At 44.9% G+C, this 19283-nt stretch overlaps 1 protein-coding gene and 1 pseudogene across 1 annotated transcript in view; both read left to right on the top strand.

The window, feature by feature from the left end:
• The window catches only part of SLC24A3 (solute carrier family 24 member 3), a 453586-nt gene that overhangs the window by 197509 nt on the left and 236794 nt on the right, over positions 1-19283 (top strand). The gene's annotated exons all lie outside the window — the stretch shown is intronic.
• Positions 9386-13437, top strand: LOC149873858 (uncharacterized; annotated as a pseudogene).

Raw genomic sequence — 19283 nt, 5'->3', positions numbered from 1 at the left:
TCACCAGAAAAAGTAGCCCAATTGCCTTTCAAAACAAGCCCAACTGACTTTGAAGCAGGGCAGGAGAGGGAGAATAGATGAGCAACTGGATAAAAGTAGAGATTGGAGTCCTGTCCGACATGTATTTAATAAAACGCACAAGTCATCAAACTAAAGTCAAAAGAAGTCATGGTTAAACAAGAAAGTAAGACCCACTGAATTATCATTGTCAAGTACTTTATGAAAGCTTTTGTTGCATATGGTGTGCTCACAAATAAGGCATTCTGATCTATACAAAACATGAAGCTGTACAAAACCTGAATGCCACTGCACATATTAAGTATGACAAAAGAAGTTTGTACACTTGCCTGTTTATTTTGAGAGGTCATCTTTGCTGCCTCTAGTGTTTGTGCAGATTCACTGTGGTCCATGTTTACGCTGAAAAATTAAAACATATCTGGGCTTAAGAAAACATCCTCATAGTAGATATCTGTTTTTTTAAGTCATAAATTTAACACAAAACAAACAACATTAACTTAAAATATAACTTTCTTGTCACCTTTTCCAGTCCCCACAGGAACACAGTCTCCAACACCGCCCCATACATCCTTGCACCACTCAACAGTGGTCATAATCCTGCCTATTGTCCTAATTCCCTGTCCTCCATGATGGTGTAGGACTGTTGATGGCCTTCCATGCTCTTAATTGGTTCCTCCTCTCTTGATATCTACATTCATTAGCCATGACCCCTGCTTAACATAGGGGCACCCACCACTCAACATCTCTGATTGGGCAGTATCATAACCATCTCCTTGCCTATTGGTTCCATTCCTTGATTATCATATGTTGATATAGCCATTCCAGAGCCCCTCCACATTGCTCATTGGCTCGCATATCCTGTTCCCTTCTACAATTGGCTATTAATCCCACCAGTGGGATGACATTGGATCGTTTGACCCCAGCATTCTTTCCTGCCCATGGCAGGGGATCAGACTTGATGATCTGCTCAGGTCCCTTCTCATCCTACCAACTATGAAACTATGACAACATGCCTACATGCCATTTCTTTCTACATCATTCATTGGACTGGAGCTTTAGTCTGTCCTAGACCATTGTGAGATTGGATGTATGATGTGCCTATCAGCCCCCCAAATAAGCAACGTTCAATAAGAAGCCCCCCCCCAACCCGATTCCACTTATTATGAGTGGATTTGGCACCTTTACCTGATGACTGTCTATGTTTAAATATATAGGTTCACTCTCAAATTGTATCCCTTTTCTCTATAAAATGAAACATAGCAAAAAAGAATATCCCAGTGCACTGGTTGCAACCACCAGCCCACTTTAACAGTGAAATGGAGAGGATATAGGCAATGCCTATCCAAACAGTTATCAGTTAACACAGTTCCTCTGTCCTTTCACCACTCAGACAAGTGATGATAGCTGTCAGCATCCTGCCCAGGATGTTCCTTCTTCTGGCAGTCAAGCATATCCTGGCTCTGTGACTTGCAATACATCCTACCATGTTTTAAATTTTAAGTGGGTCACCCAGCTTCCTTATCTAGGCCAGTCCACTCTGCATTCAGGGTTTCCAGCCATGGATAGGAGGCACGTTCACCCCCAGAGTAAATGAAACAAGCAATAAAACAAACAAGTGTGCAAACAAACAAAACCCAGGATCTGTGCTTCTCCCAAAGCACCATGGCCTCCTCTTTCCCTTGCATTCTGCTCCTGGAACTTCTAACTCTCTTTGTAGCCCCACACCCACTACTAGTGGCATCTACACAAGATGCTATACTGCTCAGTAGAGCAAATTGACTTTTATTAGTAGATGTTTTGGATGGGGAATCCAGGAAAAAGATGACAAAGTTGAGATGGAAATACAAAGCGCCCGAGCGAGGGACTAACAATCGAGGGATGGGGGAGAGGAGGGGAACGCAGCTAGGTTACATACCATACAATGTTAGCCAACTAAGCCCGGAGGTGGGGGGATGTGGAAGGGGGAAGGGGAGGGGGGGGGTGTCGCGACGCTGAGAGGGAAAGGAGATAGATACACGCATACCCGTTACAGTGGTCCGCAAAGTTGGAGGAAGTGGCTCAGAGAGAGTGTCTCAGTCCATAAAGTCCGATCACGGGGGTCCTCTTCGGGTGGGGCGGGGTCATCCGTGGCGGCGAAGTCCTCTCAACGCGAAGCGGAGGGGGAGGGGCGGTTCAGGTGGCGGCATCCTCCGAGTCCGGTCCGGCGGCGGCTGGTCTGGAGGGGTCGATGTACTGGCGGTGGCCCGTGATGTGCTCCACGTAGATGTTGCAGGACCAGCGGATGGTGTCGGACACCATGAGGCAGCGCATCAGCTTGGCGTAGCGGCGGGAAACGCAGCAGGCGCGGAGGACGCTCTCGATGCTGGGGTCCCAGGCTCTGAGTGTCCCCACGATGAGCGCGTCCACCGTCACGTCGTAGCCGTGGCCCCTCAGGGTGTCAGCCAGCGGGGCGTACTTCTCCCGCTTGCGAGCCCGGGCCTCGGTGAAGGCTTGGTGCCGGTTCTCGAAGGGGATGGTGATGTCCACCATCACGATCTTCTTGGCCTCGTGGTCCGTGACGACGATGTCGGGGCGTAGCTGGCTCTCGCAGCCCGGGACGGTGCAGTTCACAGAGATCTCCCCCGCCCCGGCCAGGATGGCCCGCACCAGGCGGTCCTGGACAGCGTTGTGGCGCAGCTGCCAGGCTCTGGCATGCGGCCTGCAGCTGCACAGCATGTTGGGGAGGGTGTCCGCCGCGTAGCCGCACCATCGGCACCTCTTGTCCTGATGGCTGAAGCGCACAAGCAGATACTTACTGTGCAGTAATTTGCTCTATTCTGCAGTTAATTCACTACCTGCAAATGCAGGTAGCGAATTAACTGTGGAGTAGTTACTGCATAGTAAGGCATGTGTAGGTGGCTCACTGAGAGCAAATTTCTTCCTGGGGAGCAGAGAGTGGGAGATTGCTCCCTGCCCCTGGAAGCTGCCTACTGCTGAGGCAGGCTGCAGTGGTGGAGCCTGGGGACAGGGGCAATGTTCCCCTGCCCCAGCAGCAGAAAGCTCCCAGTCCTGGCTCTGTAATTGGAGCAGGGGCTGGGAGACTGCTCTCTGCCCCTGGGAGCTGGGAGACTGCTGTCTGCCCTGACAGTGTCTCCCTGCCCTGGCAGCAGGGAGCTACCCGTCCTGGCTCCATGATCAGAGTGAGGGCTGGAAGAATCCCCAGGAAATCTTTGGGAAATCCTTGCCCTGCCAAGGGCTCATGGTTAGCTGCCCCAAAGGTGGATCAGGGAGGGAGCTGTGACCTGCCCCTCGCCTGACTGAGGAGCCAGGGCCGGAAGCTCCTTGTTGTTGGGGCAGGGGGACATTGTCCCTGTCCAAGCTTCACCATTGGAGCCCACCCCAGCAGCAGGCAGCTCCTGGGGGCAGGGAGCAATCTCCCTGGAGCTCCCCCTAGGTGCTGCAGGGGACTAGAGCAGGGTCAGAGCAACCCTCTCTTGACTGCTCCCATTGGGAGCAAATCTCCTCCCAAATGTCTGCATGTATAGATTCCTGCCCAGGGTGGGTTTACTCTGCAGTAAATTACTGTGGAGTAAACCCATCCAGCAGCATTTGTATATGTAGACATGCCCAGTTATAGCTTGCTCCCAGCCTTCCAGATCTGCAGACTATTAACTGCTGATGACCTGCAGCTGGGTATCAGCCATTTGAAGCTGAGCCCACTCCTTACACAGTATAAAAGTCTGAAGTAAAAAGAATGTGCTGAACTGTACCAGGAAGTACCTGATGACTTGGGAGCTTATTGTAGCCAGGAAGCTATTGCTACCAGCAAGGCTCTGCTAAGGGCATCTGGAGAAATTTGGCTTAAGGACTAGCAAAAACTGGTAAAGCACTCTGGCTGTGTAGTAGCAGAAAGATAACACATCTTTTTTCTGTACAATGTGGAGCTGCACTGCTGGGAGATCCTTTGTGAAAGTGTCCAACTCAACCACTTTCACCCTTCTGACCTGAAATTGCATTTAAGCTGGACTTTGTCTGGAGTATCCTATTTCAGGACCTTACAAATAGCTTCAGCATTACTATCCCATCACAAGAGTTCACTTGGCTATGCTTTCCTAAGAGTTTCCCCTAAAAGCCTGCCCTGTCATTTCTTATACCGTTACCATACTTCTTATCTGACATTACTGAGTTTGCCTGACCACAGATGATGGGATCTTTTGTAGAGAAGTGAGTAAATGATAGAGGACATGAGAAGTCTCCAAATACGTTTGCTAAGAGAGTCTAAAAATTACCCCCTGCTCCATTAAGGGCAAATAAACCAGGGCAAGCCAGCAACTGCAGCTTTCAGGAAGAGATACAACAAGCTTAGAACAGCTGCAAGGAAATGGTTGAGCAAGTTCTCCTTTTTTTTAAAAGGAAAGCAGGGGATAATCAGTTCCTGGCAAGAGACCTGAGAAAAACACAGAAAGTTGTAGTCTTTGGTCCTTGGAGACTAGAGAATACTGGAGCTGCTGGAGAGTGAGGAGAGCTTAGGGATTTAAAACATGAGGATGTTGTAGTACTGTACCATTTAACTGAGTCCAAATGAAAGCAGTGCTGTGTTGTGCAAGGTGCTATACAAGCATGGGCTAAAACAGTGTGGCAACACACTTTAAATATATGGCTTCAAACCGTATAGCTTAGATATCCTGCCCTTCTTTCAGAAGTTGTCCGTGGTATTTTTAGAGCCAAAGAAATCCCTCAACTTTGAAACACTTGCCATATAGCAAAGAAAGGAAGAATTCAGTCAAAATAAACTGCAAAAGCAGAAAGGAAGGGAAGAATGATGAAGTGGTGAGAATATTAACTAAGTACTTAGGAGACATGGGTTTAGTTCCTTGCTGTGCTGCAGATTTCCTATGGGACCTTGCCCAAGTCACTTAGTATCTCAGTGCTTCAGGTCCATATTTGAAAAACAAAATTGTAATACGTACCTCACAGTGGCAAAAATAAGGCTGTAAGGCACTAAGATACAATTATAATGGGGAAAGTGCATGTACAGTAAATACTTAAATTACACTGGGGTGAAATTTTGCTCTCATCGGTTTCAGTGGGATTCTTGCTTTTCCAGCAACATGAGGAGCTTCTGTAGACCAGCACCTTGTCTCAGAAACAAGCACTTGGCATCAGCTCTTTTGTCACACTGTATACAGAGGGCACATTTTATCAAATTAAGTGACCCAATATGTTTTACAGTGATTTTTCCTTCACTACCAATATCTCTTACGATATATCAGGTTTTGAAATAAAGTGGTCAGCTAGAATTTTTCCTCATCATCCCCTGTCTAAAATCTTTCATGCCATAGGTGAGTTATAAGTTCTTGAGAAGTGATTAGCAATGGTGACCCACTGAGAAGCACTGTAATGGGGAAGCACCCATGTACAGGTGCACTTTGTTCAGATGACATGGTGCTTTATTCAGCAGACGTGGATAAATATTTCATGAGTTTAATAGAACTAGTGAATTGGGTTTCCAGAATGTCACACTATTAAAAATGGTTTAAATGGGAGATTTCTCTAGTACTGAGCAAACCAGATCTCCTTGTACCCATTTTCTTTTGCACCAGATGTTTGAAAGTGGTGTGTGTTTTGGAAAAACTTTGTGCTGAGGGTAACAGTTTTTAAGGGCTTCACCTACCTACAAATTTCAACCACTGTAGTTGTAAACACCCTTAACATACTTTAGGCATATTTTTACCCCCCAGGCCCTGATGTATGCCCCTGATGTAACCTTATAGGATGCCACCAAGTCCCCTCTGAGTCTTCTCTTCTCCAGGCTGAACAGTCCTAAGTCTTTCAGTCCATATCAATTTAGCTTGACTCTGTTGTACCTAAAGCTAAACTGCAGAGCCTTTTTACACATTTTATGCATATCTACATTTGAGTTTGCTCCACTTTAACTGAACTACTGCAAAATTGGGTGCAGCCCTACAAGCAGGAATGTGCACTTTGCAGCACCTCAGAGGCTTTTGAGATACCCCAAAACATGCATAGTGCACATGAATAGGTTCTCTGTGCTTCATATTTGCGGCACAGAGGCAAAATTAGATACCAGGAACTCCTGGTATCAAAAAAATGGGGCAAAAAAAAAAAAAAAGCAGGGCAGCACATGAGGCTGCAGTGTGCACCATCCAAACCCAGAGCCTGGGTAGCCAGAGCCATATTCCAGCTGCTGGCCGGACTCCACATGTCTGAATTGCTGCCACTGCAGTGCTGGGAGGACCCAAAGACCCCAGGTAAGGCTGCTGTGGCCAGCCTAGGTGCTGGCCCCAGCCTCGCTTACCCAGCCAGGACAATATGCCACACACCAGAGCACATGTGCCAGGGCATGCCCAGGGACAACTAGCAGTTGTACAAATATGTGCTGCTGCTAGCCGACCCTGGAGAAACACATGTGCATGCTCGTGGGGATCCTCCCATTGTATGTATTCAGATATCCAAGTCCTGCCTTCTACTGTATACCAAAAGTCAACAAAATTGAGGTTGGTAATGAGAAGGGATCCCCTCTGAGTTAACATGGGGATTGTTTATCCTATATAGGAGAGGAAGAGAAGGGCATTGCTTAGGGTGTTGGCGTGGAGCAGAGGAGATTGATTGAATTCTTTACTCCATGATAATCCTGCTGTGTCCTTGTGTAAGTTCATTAGAGTCAGGTTTCCATGGGAGCATGTAAAAAGTTTGTTAAAAGAAAGATGTTCACTATAATAGTTAATTATGTGTATCATAACAATGAGAGAATCAGTTCTTGCTATCAGGATTATTGGAAGAGGGGGTTTGTTATAAACAGAATTCATTAGAATGTAATGAGGTTGCACTGTATTTAGGTGTCTACTTCTTGTTGGGTTTGAAGGATTCAGTTTACCCTCTGGAAAGTGGATAACAGGATGTGCCAATCTCAGTGGGATGCTACAAGGATGAAATGCATTAGAATGCAAGACATGTGGATGCTGCAGAGATGAGAGAAGGTACTTCATGCAGGAGTCTCACCCACAGAAAGAAGGGAGGATGCCAGCTACCACTTTGGCACCTTCTCTGGGACCTGTGGAAACACTGACATCAGTCAGAGTTTTGATGAATGCCCTGAAGCAGTGTGTGATGGTAATCTTTCTTTCCTTCTTTAGAACTGAATCAGAAAGGCAACATTCTTCCAAACTGGATATTGCCTTTTCCTTTGCCTCTCTTCTGCAGAATTATTCTGCTTTGTGTAGACTGTTATGGAGTGAAGCTACCAAAGGACAAGAAATATGGGTGCCAATACATGTGCTTGGTCATGTTCTAAATCAAATGTGTCAGAGTCAATTAATTGAGTCTGCTCTGTGTTCTAATTAGAACGCTCCAGTGTGGCTGCATTGTCACATGTATAAACTCCTGCGGGTTTAAAAATGGCTACTGGGGAGCTTTATCTAAACCTTATCAAATGAGGTTTAGATAAAGTTTCCCACAGCCTTTTTATAACCCTTAGGGCTTACTATACATGATGGTGAGGCATTTTAGTTAGTGTGGCACTGGGAACCACTCTAATTAAAACACATACCCCCCTTACCTCTGAGCATGTGAATAGGTAGCCATAGAGTTTAAGGCCAGAAGTTGAGTCTTAAACCATCTGGTTGACCTTCTGTATGTCTTGAACTATTACATTTCCACCTACATACTCCTAAATTGAATCTGGTAACTTGCATTGATCTAAAGCAGACCTTCTGAAAAGACATCCAGTCTGAATTTGAAGACATAAGTAGGTAGATAATCCACCACTCCTCTGGGTAGTCTGTTCCAGTTGTTAGTTGCACTTGCTGTTAGATATATGCATGGATTGTTATTGTGAATTAAACTAATCACAATGGGAAATGAGGGAACTAAAGACTGACACATTTTCATGTTTGGTATTGGATTATTCTGAAAATTATTAGCTAAATACAGGAAAGGCTTGTATCAAGATCAAATAAAATGCTCCTGTATGAATTACAAATAGAGTTTTGGGGAAAATTGTGTTAAACAGGTACTTGTTTGGTGGCATCAGATTGGTTTGTATTGTTTTGATAGTTGCTAATAGACTCTATTTAAATTAGGCTAATTATTTTATTGCTTTTGAAGAAAATTGTTGAGATCACTGGTCATGCTGCAAGGTCAAATTTTAAAGACTGAGAAGTGCTTTTTCAAGCAAATATATTTGATTTGCTTTGAATAGTTTTAATACATTGTATAACTTAGTGTTGTCTTATCTAAAGTTGCCCTTCATGGAGTTTAATAAATGGCTTCTTGATAATAATTCCCTATTGATAGAAGGCTACAGGGCCATCAATTAAAATGACGGTCAAATGATGATAAAGTCGTACAGCTAGCTTTTAATTAAAAAAGCCTGCTGTTGAAAAAAAGTGTGTCATTCTCACTCCAATCAAATCATCATCTACAAATGTTTAAATATTTTTAAGTGTGCAGATACACAACTTCACAAACTTTAGAGATCAGATAAATTATACACTGAATTGCAAATTTGACCCTTTTCTTCAAGTGCAGCCAGATAATCAGTTTCCCTTGCCAGGGAATGCATTATCGTTTTCATATAACAAGACAAAGCCATGAGACCTACAAATATCTCCTGGAGTGTAAGGTCTGTTGTTTTCTCCAGTCTTCCCTTTGCTCCCTTAGGATGATAATGAACTCTTCTTTTGCCCATTTACAGTGTGTTTTGTACCAGGATGCTCCTATTCAATGTCCAGTCGATTTGTGGACATAGAAACAGTTTTGCTCTGGATATACTGTATTCCTTCTCCTTGTCCCCTTCTCAACTCTGAGGAATGTTTTCCCTCTTATTCTTTTTTACCTCCTCATCTTATCTTTGTGATCTGGTATGCAAGCCCTGAAAAGTTAACTGGATCCAGAGAGTAATTAGTGTATTTTGATGCACCTAGAGGGTTGGCCAAGTCCAATTAAAGATAGCTGGCAACTGTGAGGAAAGAATAGTGAAGCACAGTACAGGAGGTGAGGTAAGAAACCCAAGAGGAAAAAGAAACTTGGAGATCCTTTCTGGAAAACAGAACTTGGAGAAAAGGCCAAGGAAGATACATTGGGGAATATATAGGAATAGAACTATGTCAGGTGATGAGCCCTGGAAAGAGGAGCAGGCCTTGAAGAGATGGTTGTGTGGCCTGGGTAAGGAAGAGGGAATGTGGGAGGGAGTGAAATCATCAGGGAGAGGAAGGATGGTAGCCGGAGCAAACCTTAGAATCATAGAAAATTAGGGTGGAAGGGACTTCGGGAAATCATCTAGTCCAACCCCCTGCTCAAAGTAGGACCATTTCCATCTAGATCATTCCAGCTCTACCAATCAGAACTGAGAATTTTCGAGCCCGGGATGCACCAGGGCTCCAACAGGTAAGTCTGCTACACTAAGCTGCATGGTCTCTAAACCAGAACCTGGAGAAGGAGGAGGGCTCCCCTACCAACCACTGAGGAAGCTGTATGAAACCCCTGGTCCCCTGAAGAGCCCCGTGAAGGGCTGTAAGAATCACCGAGCCCAGAGATGGCAGCTGAAGACCTGCTGTGAGCATATTTGCACTGTTACTTGTGGGCCTTTCTGGTATTTCAAAAAGGCTGGAATGGATATGAGCTGGCCAGAAGGCTGGGTCGTGAGAAGACACAGATAGCTTCAGAGGTGCAGTGGCTATTGGCAGACAGCACTGGTAGGGACCTACTGAACTTGCTATAGTGCAATTTTCACAGAAGATGCAAAATTGGGAGTGCTCCATGAAAAATAGCAGGCTCCATGAAAACCAGCAGGCTCTGCGATTTTGGCATGCTCACTGCATAACACCTCCCCACCCCCAGCTGCAAGTAGAGAAAAAGGTGGGAAGCCCTTCAGTCCTGAAGCATGGGGGGCAGGAAGAGGGGAGAGGAAGCAAATCAGAGACTGAGCCTGTAACAAAGGGTCAGTCCAGGGGCCAGTCAGGGAAGCAAGAAGGTGTTGGTACCAGCTTTTAAAGTGGCCACAGGCATAGTGGTACAGCATGCTGCAGCCTGAGGAGAATTCTTCAGGATCACCACTGAGAAGAAATCCTCCAAGACAGCTAAATACTTTTCAGTGCCGGAACCATGTAAGACAGTATCCTGAAGGAACCTTGCATGCAGATGGAGGAAGACTGTTCTGTATCACCTGCAATGTAACTCTGGATATGTTGAGGAAAACTGGTATAGATTAACATTTAGAGTACTTTTACACATATTCTGAAGGTGGGGGCTTTACTTAGAGTGGCTCCAAAAGCCACTCTAATTCAAGCATCCACAGTGCCTCGTGTATCAGTGTCCGCGTGCTTCAAAATGGTGGCAGGAGTTCTTTAACTAAAGCTCATTTAACAAGCTTTATTAAAGTGCCACCACTTCCATTTTGAAGTGCAGGGATGCTGATACACGAGATGCGAAGGCTGTCTGGTGCATGCTAACTAGCATGTTCAGCAGACTCGATTTCCTGGGGAAGATCTTAGAATATTTTATTAAAGAGGCCATCCTTAATGGACTGGCCGACACCAACATCCTAAGGGATAGCCAGCACGGGTTTGTTGCAGGTAGGTCTTGCTTGACCAATCTCATTTCCTTCTACGGCCAGGTGACCTATCACCTGGGCAAGGGAGAAGAGATTGATGTTGTATATCTTGACTTCAAAAAAGCCTTTGATCTGGTATCCCATGATCATCTCTTGGCAAAACTGGCCAATTGTGGCCTTGTGTCCACCATGATCCACTGGCTGGGAAATTGGCTCCATGGTTGGACCCAGAGGGTAGTAATTGATGGCAGTCACTCATCATGGTGTCCTTTGACCAGTGGGGTCCCCCAAGGCTCTGTCCTTGGACCCATATTGTTCAACATCTTCATTAATGATGTTGACATGGGAGTCAGAAGCGGACTGGCCAAGTTCACTGATGACCCCAAACTGTGGGGCAAAGCATCCACGCCAGAAGACAGGCAGGTGAGCCAGGCTGACCTGGACAGGCTCAGCAAATGGGCAGATGAGAACCTGATGGTGTTTAACACCGAAAAATGCAAGGTTCTCCTTGGGAAGAAAAACCTGCAGCATCCTTATAGGCTCGGCAGTGCTACGCTGGCTAGCACTACGGAAGAAAGAGCCTTGGGGGTCATGATTGACCACAAGATGAACATGAGCCTGCAATGCGATGCTGCAACTAGTAAAGTGACCAAAATGCTGGTTTGCATCCATAGATGCTTCTCAAGCAAATCCCGGGATGTCATTCTCCCCTTGTACTCGGCCTTGGTGAGGCCGCAGCTGGAGTACTGCGTCCAGTTTTGGTCTCCACAATTCAAAAAGGATGTGGAGAAGCTTGAGAGAGTCCAGAGAAGAGCCACACAGATGATCAGAGCTCAGGAAAACAGACCTTACGACGACAGGCTGAGAGCCATGGGGCTCTTTAGCCTGGAAAAGCTCAGGGTCAGGGGTGATCTGATGGCCACCTATAAGCTTATCAGGGGTGACCACCAGTATCTGGGGGAACGTTTGTTCACCAGAGCGCCCCAAGGGATGATGAGGTTGAATAGCCATAAACTACTGCGAGACCGTTTCAGGCTGGACATAAGGAAGAATTTCTTTACTGTCCGAGCCCCCAAGGTCTGGAACAGTCTGCCAGTGGAGGTGGTTCAAGCACCTACATTGAACACCTTCAAGAGCAAATTGGATGTTCATCTTGCTGGGATCCTATGACCCCAGCTGACTTCCTGCCCTTCGGGTGGGGGGCTGGACTCGATGATCTTCCAGCCCTAATGTCTATGAAATCTATGAAATCTATGAAATTGATTAATCAAGTCTGCTTCAACGCACTGTAATTACAGTGCATTGGATCACAGGCACCCTTAGAGTCTGAGGCACATATAAAGAGAGAAGCTGTTGCAGAGGCGGAAGGTCGGAGCAAAAAACAAGCGACCATGTCCTTGCTCTTTAAAAGGATCACAGAAAGCAACCTGGCAAGGCGAGAGGTGTCATTTTCCCTCTTGGAGGCTTTTGCGGTAGAAAACATCCCACTGGAGAAACTTGATCACTAAAAGTTCAGGAAGTACTTGAACCAAAATATGTGAAATGCTAGTAGTTTTCTATATGCCAACAAGCTTCACCAAGACTGTCTCTCTGTAGTGATTGCTTTGCATGTACTGTTCATGAAGTCTGCATTGGCAGAGTATGAATCCTTCTCCATTGTGGCTGATGAAGCCACTGACCCGCAAGATAACTAAATGCTGCACATTTTATTTGTACCTAGGAGCTGGACAGCCTGGGTTCTGCATGTGTTTCAAACAGAGCTAGTCCGCCTCACATCTGTCAATTTTTCTACCATATCTCAAGCCATAGTGAAGGTCATTGTTAGCTATAGCTTAGAATTTTAAAAGATCTCAGCATTCCTGTCTGGCAGTGCCATGTACATGCGCAAGATTTTCTCTGATGTGCTCCAGGGAATGCTGCCCAATGCAGTTCATGTCACCTGCAATAAGTACGTTCTGTTTGGCACACACAGTTCTCCAATGTGGATAGCTTGGTGTCCTCCTTCAAGAAAGCCTTCAAGCACTGTCTAGGTCATAAGGTCCAGTACAGGTAGTCTGTCACCAGTCAAAGTGGGGATTTACATGGCACTGTGCCGCTGCCACTAGAGCCTCTGTTCACAAGGTGGAATTCTTGGTTCAACATGGTCCGCTACCATACCAAGCGTATGCAGTACTACCAGGAATTTGTGAGTGAGGAGCTGGAAATCACACCAAGTCCACAGTGCATGCTTCATGATTTCTTAAAGCGAAGTGACATTCAAGATCAAGTGATGTTTGTGGCTGAAAATGCCACCCTATTCACAGAGCATCTAATGTGGTTTGAAGGCCAGCAGGCTGTGATACACCACCCACACAAGCTGATGGATTTGAGAAACTGGGTTGAAGACAGGGCATCACAAGAATTGTCAAACTGTCCTTGTGGAAACCAGTGGAGATGAGGACTGTTCCAGGCAATAGCTGTGAAGCTAAACCAGTACTACAGGTACAACCCCTCACTACCACTGCGGTTTAACCTCCTTTCTTATTGCTGTTCACATTTTGGACTCAAGTCAGAGGCCTGTTCTGAGTTATGACACCCAGCTACTGAAATCAATCCCTGGGTGGACGAAAGAGCATAGCAACAAATGTGTCACTTACATGAACTTTGTCAAAGGGTGCCAGAGGCTGGTTCCTGTGCCTGTGTTATAGGGCTCTGTTTGTGACCAGTTTCTACATTTCTATGCTTTAGCAAAATGCTGCACCACTCCAGTGAACTCAGTGGATGATGAACATGCCATCTCAGTGGATGGACAAGTGTCCTCCCCACAAAGACAGAGAATGTCTGCAGCAACTGCGGCTGGGTGCAGCATGCTAGCATTTAATAGCTAGCATGAATTGTCTGTCTCAAGGTTAGCATTCAGTTTCAGTAAACTCCTTTGTATAATGTCCTTTAATGAAGCGTATATAGGTGGTATTAGTTACAATTCATGTTGTGTATGGGTTTTTTTAATAAGATATATAAATTTAGAGTTTAATTAAGTGCTTAGATTGCTTAATAACACATCAAGTAATGGCTTCAGTGGGCTTAATCCCCTGATTAAGGCCACAGAGGCCATTAAGGGAAACACTGTTAAGGAATTTAAGCTGTGTTTTTGGAACATCTGTCAATCTGCAGGGAGGGGTGGGATGGCTGATCCCCCTTGGCCAGTAAAGTGTGGGGGGGAATGGAGTGCCGCCACACCCAACCCATAAAAATGGCAACCAACCCCAGGTTCTGCCCATGAAATTAACTGGCCAGCTCCTCCTGTTTTGGTAGACTCCTAGGCATTGGAGAAGGCCGCCTGCTATGCCTCACCTTGTCACTAGAGGGAGTGTTGGGTGGTTTTTATCACTGCTTACTTACCATTTTCACAAATTGTTCCCCTGCTTAGCACTTGTCACTTAGATCATCCCTCCAGCAATACCCAGTTCTTTGCAGTGCAGCATGTTGCAGTGTTCAAAGGTATCCTGTGAGTATGAACCTACTTAAATCACTGTTTTGCAATTTTCATGGAAACCATGAAAAATAGTGATCGCCACAATCACTATGAAAAATGGTATTGGCTGTGATTTCCCATGAAATTGAACCCCCCCCCCCCCAAAAAAAAAAAAAAAACCTTAACAAAAATAAAATGCTGGCTCCCCAGCAGACCTTGCTTCCCACCTGGGAGGAGAGGGCACTGGCTGACAGGGTGGCACAAAGGGCAGTAGCCAAGACGGTGGATGCCCCCTCCTGCCTCTCTGCCAATCAGCACTGAGGGGCAGGGCTGCAAAAAGGGTAGCCTGCAGTCAAGATGGTGGCTGCCACCTTGTCTATCTTTTCCCCTGGTTCTCTCCACCAATCAGCACCAAGCGGGGAGGCCGCCATGAAATGACCGCAAAACTGTCTCTTTGGACTGAAACCAAGCCACAAAAAGTGCTGTCTCTCAAGAGGATATGATTAAAAAACTAATAGGACAAGGATTTTTTTCCCAGAGAGCAGTGTGGATATCCCTAGAATTGGTTTCAAAAGTGCAAGCAGGATATATAGGAGTCAAGACATAAGGAAAGCTGGTTTCTCTATTCATTTTGCTCTATCCTACTAGAAAAGATATTATTCCAATGTAGAAAATGCCAATGTCAATATCAGTTAGCATTATGAAACAAGGAGCTAATAAGTAAGTAACCTGTGGCTCATAAATGCAGGAGCAAAAAGGCAAAATAAAGTTCAGTTAAAGTAAGTATCATTCTGCATCCCTGGGATGTCCTAGTCTTGGCTTCTTCAGCAAATGCTTTGTATGAAAAGAACAGCCTGTCTCACACTACTTCTAATAAAAGGCTATTTTTCTCATGTCCTGGGACACATCCGAGCTGACATTTTGGACCAATGAGCTCCTTTATTAGCATTTGCCTGCATTAGAGGTGATATATATGAGGCCAATTCTGTCCTCATATTATCCTAAACAGTCTCAAAGAAACATCTTTCACAGTGGCTCCTGATCCCTAAAGATGCAGGGACTCAAGACAACATGGTGCAAGATGGAAAATTTTTCTCTATGAGGACAAAGATGTATGTCTTCCTAATTCAGATAGATGTCACTTCAGGTTCCAGGAGCAACATTAAAAGAGCTTTGTTTGAAATGCTGATGCCTCCAAAGCAGAATGTATATGTTGCATCTTGCCTCTTATTAACTTAGAAAGCTGACCATGAGTGATGAAATAGCAGTGTAATGAGAGAATTCTGCTCTGAGCTGTTTATATTATATAAAGGCTTTGCAATGGGCAGGACAGCTTTGCATTTCTTGGTGATGCCTTAAGCTTTTTCATCTATTTGAGGCAGGGCTGGGAGCACTGGCCAAGACTTCCCATGATAATTCCTTCTTTTCAGTTATTTTAAAGTTTGCCAAACTCAGCCATTGCTGAGAACAAGGCTATGGAAAAAAAGAATATGTCATTTTGCTTACGTTAAAAGTTCTAGCAACCTTTCGAACAGGGGCTCAAATTTGGCCAGGCGAGATTCTTTTGCATCAGAGAGAGAGTTTGTGCCATCCCCAAGAAAATATGCCCACATTGGCCAAATAAAAAAGATTTTGAAAATTGCAATGGTCAGAGGCAACTTAGATTTCCACAGCCAGATTCTCTGTAAATTCCATCAAATTTGGGCATGCTCCAGACTGGAGCTGTTGTGTACATCTATCCACTATGCTAATTACATGATTGATAAGACTGTCGTACCAAGGATTTATGCCTCAGTACATGGGATGAACCAATTCTGGACCTCAATCTGGGCTGCGTACAGTTGCCTGTTCTCCTGTTTGTTGCAGATAAGCAAGGTGTGTTGTAGGTGAGGCAAGGGACTGCAGGAAGGGAAAGGCGGGGCTCATGTTCATCAGGCTGGCTGTGTGCTTCCTTGTGTAAGTAGATTCTCTTCTTGCCTCCACTGTAGAATTTCTGATATCAAGCAGGTTACTGATGCTGTTTCATGGCCACTAATTGAGTGTCCCTAGTTTTCTAGGCATCCAACTTTAGACTGAAGGGTTGGATATGAAGAAATTCTTCACCAGCACAGCTGAAGTCAGTGGAAACTGTGTCCTGAACAGAGAGTGCATTGTATCATGCTGAGTACTCTTAAAAATAAGATTGGGTGCCTCCGTTAGTAGAATCTTTTGACCTTAATCTCAGTTCCCCAATGGTGAAACAGAAACTAATACTGCATCTGTATATCATAGGGATGTATCTGAAAAAAAATGAAGTTATATCAAGGGCTTCGCAAGCATATTATGATGACAACTGTTATAAAAAATCCCACAAGGAAATTAATGGTGTTTTCTTTAGAGCCAGATTTATATAGCATGTAGTGAATACCTGGAGCCTTGCATTGAATAATAATGATAAAACAAAACATTGGCCAGCTGGTTATGAAGCAAACGCTGTCCATCCTGTGCATGGAATGAGGCTAGGGTCCTGTGGAAAAAAAGTAGTTTGAGTCCACACAGTTAAAAACTGTATCATAATTCATACACACCAGTGGGGCAAGTTACAGCTCCATTCGTCTTTAGTCCTTCAGCGTGAGATAGGAAGGAGGTTGTGTGTTTTTAGCAGGCAGAGTTATGGTAGAAGGACAGTATGTGCAGTTAGTGTTAATCTGACCTGCTTTATTCCTGGGGCAGAGTGACTTAATTTGTGTTGACAGATTAGAGCATCCTGATCTTAAAAGCTAAGAGTTTGGCTAATTACTGTAGGTGCCTGTAAACCCATCAGTGCAGCTTGCCCCCAAAACACAGCCACCTCTAGATCAAGACAAAACTAAAATTCAGAGTGAAACTCTGCTGCACTGAAGTCTGACGAAGCCCCTATGAAATTCAGTGTGTCGGGGATTCCAACCAGGGAGTCCAAAACCATTTGGCAGAGTCTGACACACACTCAGACATACTCCTCCCAGCAAAAGGGATGCAGCCAGGCTTTTACTTGAATCCAGGAACCCCATGCTAGAGAATCTATTTAAGAGTATACTTGCATTTGCAAGCATGTTGCAATCACAGGACTCCAGATGTTGCTCTGAAAGTTTTCAATACCTTCCAGGGTGCAGTTGAACAATCTAGCTTTTAACAAATAAGGGTGTGGACAATTGAATCCTTCCAAAACGTCACTTTTTAAAAACCAGTGCACAATTGTTGCAGGTCAGAGGTGTCCACATTCATGGGCAGATCTAGGATTTTGAAAAGGGGGGTGCTGATGGTGTGGTGCATCATCCCATATCACACAGTACCTATTTTTCTCCAGGTAAAAAGAAACTAAAAACTATTAATATGTTGTGGGTCTAGGGCTATATTATGCAGTTTGAGTTCAAAGCAAAAGCTAATGTAACTCCACTAGAATAAGTTAAAACAGTGTTCAGGGCTGTGAAATAGGAGCTATATTACCAGGAGCATCTAACAGACAGCAGAATTGCACAAGAAATGCTAGCTTAATTAGTGGAATATCAAGACCATTAAAAAGGAGAGAGGGTCATTAGCACCTGTGGAATGAAGATATCAGAAGCAATCAGGTAGATTTTAATGAGCCATAAATTTAATTGATGCTGCCCCTGCTACCTGACTAGAAATGCTGCTTGCTGCCACTGCTGGGCATTTGGTTTTAAAACTTTACATGAAGCAGAAATCAGTCAGGGTGCAACTGCATTCCCACCTGATCCTCTTCTGTTCACACTTACAGGGAATCTTTACACATGCTCCACATAGCATCTAGTGTATTCAGGATCCTGTGCTTCAAAATGGCATAACTTTCAGCAAATGCTAGAGGGCCTAACAAATGTCTGAGTCATGCAAGTTTGTAATACCAGCTTTCTGAAAACATAATAGCTAATCAAGATCTTTCATTTTCTAGCAATTTTATCTTTATTTGTGCATACCTACGGGCCATAGTTTTTCTTGGGTATCTTTGAAGTCATGGAAAGCTCTGGCTTCCTCCTGGGAGGACAGGATGAAGTGTGAACTCGGAGCTAAGTATTTCAATCCAAAGAGCTGTGGGAGATACACCTAGGCTCATGGGCAAAAAGGACCCAGTCATTCAGATCAGGCTCTGCTCTGGAGATGTTTTTACCCAAGTGAGGTTGACCTAAGTACTTGCTCACACTTAGTGTGCTATGGAAATACAGCTGAAGTGTATAACCGGGTGGGACTCGTTCCTTTGTTGTCATCTCATACTCTCTGTGTTTAAAATCTTTAAGGTACACATGCATCCTGCAGAAAATGCACACACTTTTCCTAAAGATGTGTTAATAATACATTTTTTGTCCCTTGTTTGATAGCTTCCTAAAACGGCTTTTACTGAACCTAAGCCATTCATGCCCTGTGCACCAAAACAAGAAGTACTTGTTTTAAAAAAAAAGGTTGTATGAAGTGACTAAGAACGGGCAGTTCTGGCTGTCCCTGCCAACAAAACTACTGCAAATCCCAAGTTGCCATATTTACACCAGTGTATAGGTGAGGCCGGGACCTGAGCAGGAATATTTATTCTTTGCTTAGCCCTGTGCTGAACTGAGCCCCCTTCATCCTGCTTATTCCTGGCCAGAGGGTCTGGTGGGTGATTGACAGCTTTACTCAAGCATCGTGTTGGTGGAGGGAAGCCTTTGGACATGAGCCTGTGCGGGCTGCTTTTAAAAGGTTACCAGCTGCTGGTAATTTCTTTTATGCTGTAACTTGTTTCTTTTCTGGAAGAATGACAATTCAGGAAGCATCATGAAAAGTAACAGTGTGGAAAAATGAACTCCACCCCCCCAGTGGCTGTGAGGCCCAGAAAGCCAAGCCAGAACCTGTGTAGAAGCAAAATCTCTGTCTGAGTAAAATAATTCAAGCTCTCTTTAAAAAAAGCACCGTTCATAATTAGCATCACCCTGTTCTCAAGCATGCAGCCAGGTGCTTCTGTAACAGCAGAGTCTGGATCAGACTAGTCTCACCCTCTTCCTCCCTTTTAACATACTCCCTTGTCTGTGCTTGTCTTAAATTAAGCTCTGTTCTAGTAACCAAATCTGTTTGGGCAGGGCCCCTTTGACCTCACTGCTGCTCTGCGCAGGTGTTGAGGTTTGTCATCCTAAGTGTTGCACCATAAGCAACTCTTCTTACGGTGAGAACACAACTCTTCAGCTCTTCTTATGGTGTTGAATAGCATCAAGCACAGCCCTAGAGAGATGGTAGGTGCTTGAGGTGTGAGACCCC

This window comes from Crocodylus siamensis, chromosome 1 (assembly GCF_052110815.1).
Source record: "Crocodylus siamensis isolate JL-2025a chromosome 1, ASM5211081v1, whole genome shotgun sequence".
Lineage (NCBI taxonomy): Eukaryota > Metazoa > Chordata > Crocodylia > Crocodylidae > Crocodylus > Crocodylus siamensis.
Note: the sequence above shows the minus strand (reverse complement) of the source record. Positions and strands in the feature narration are given on the sequence as shown.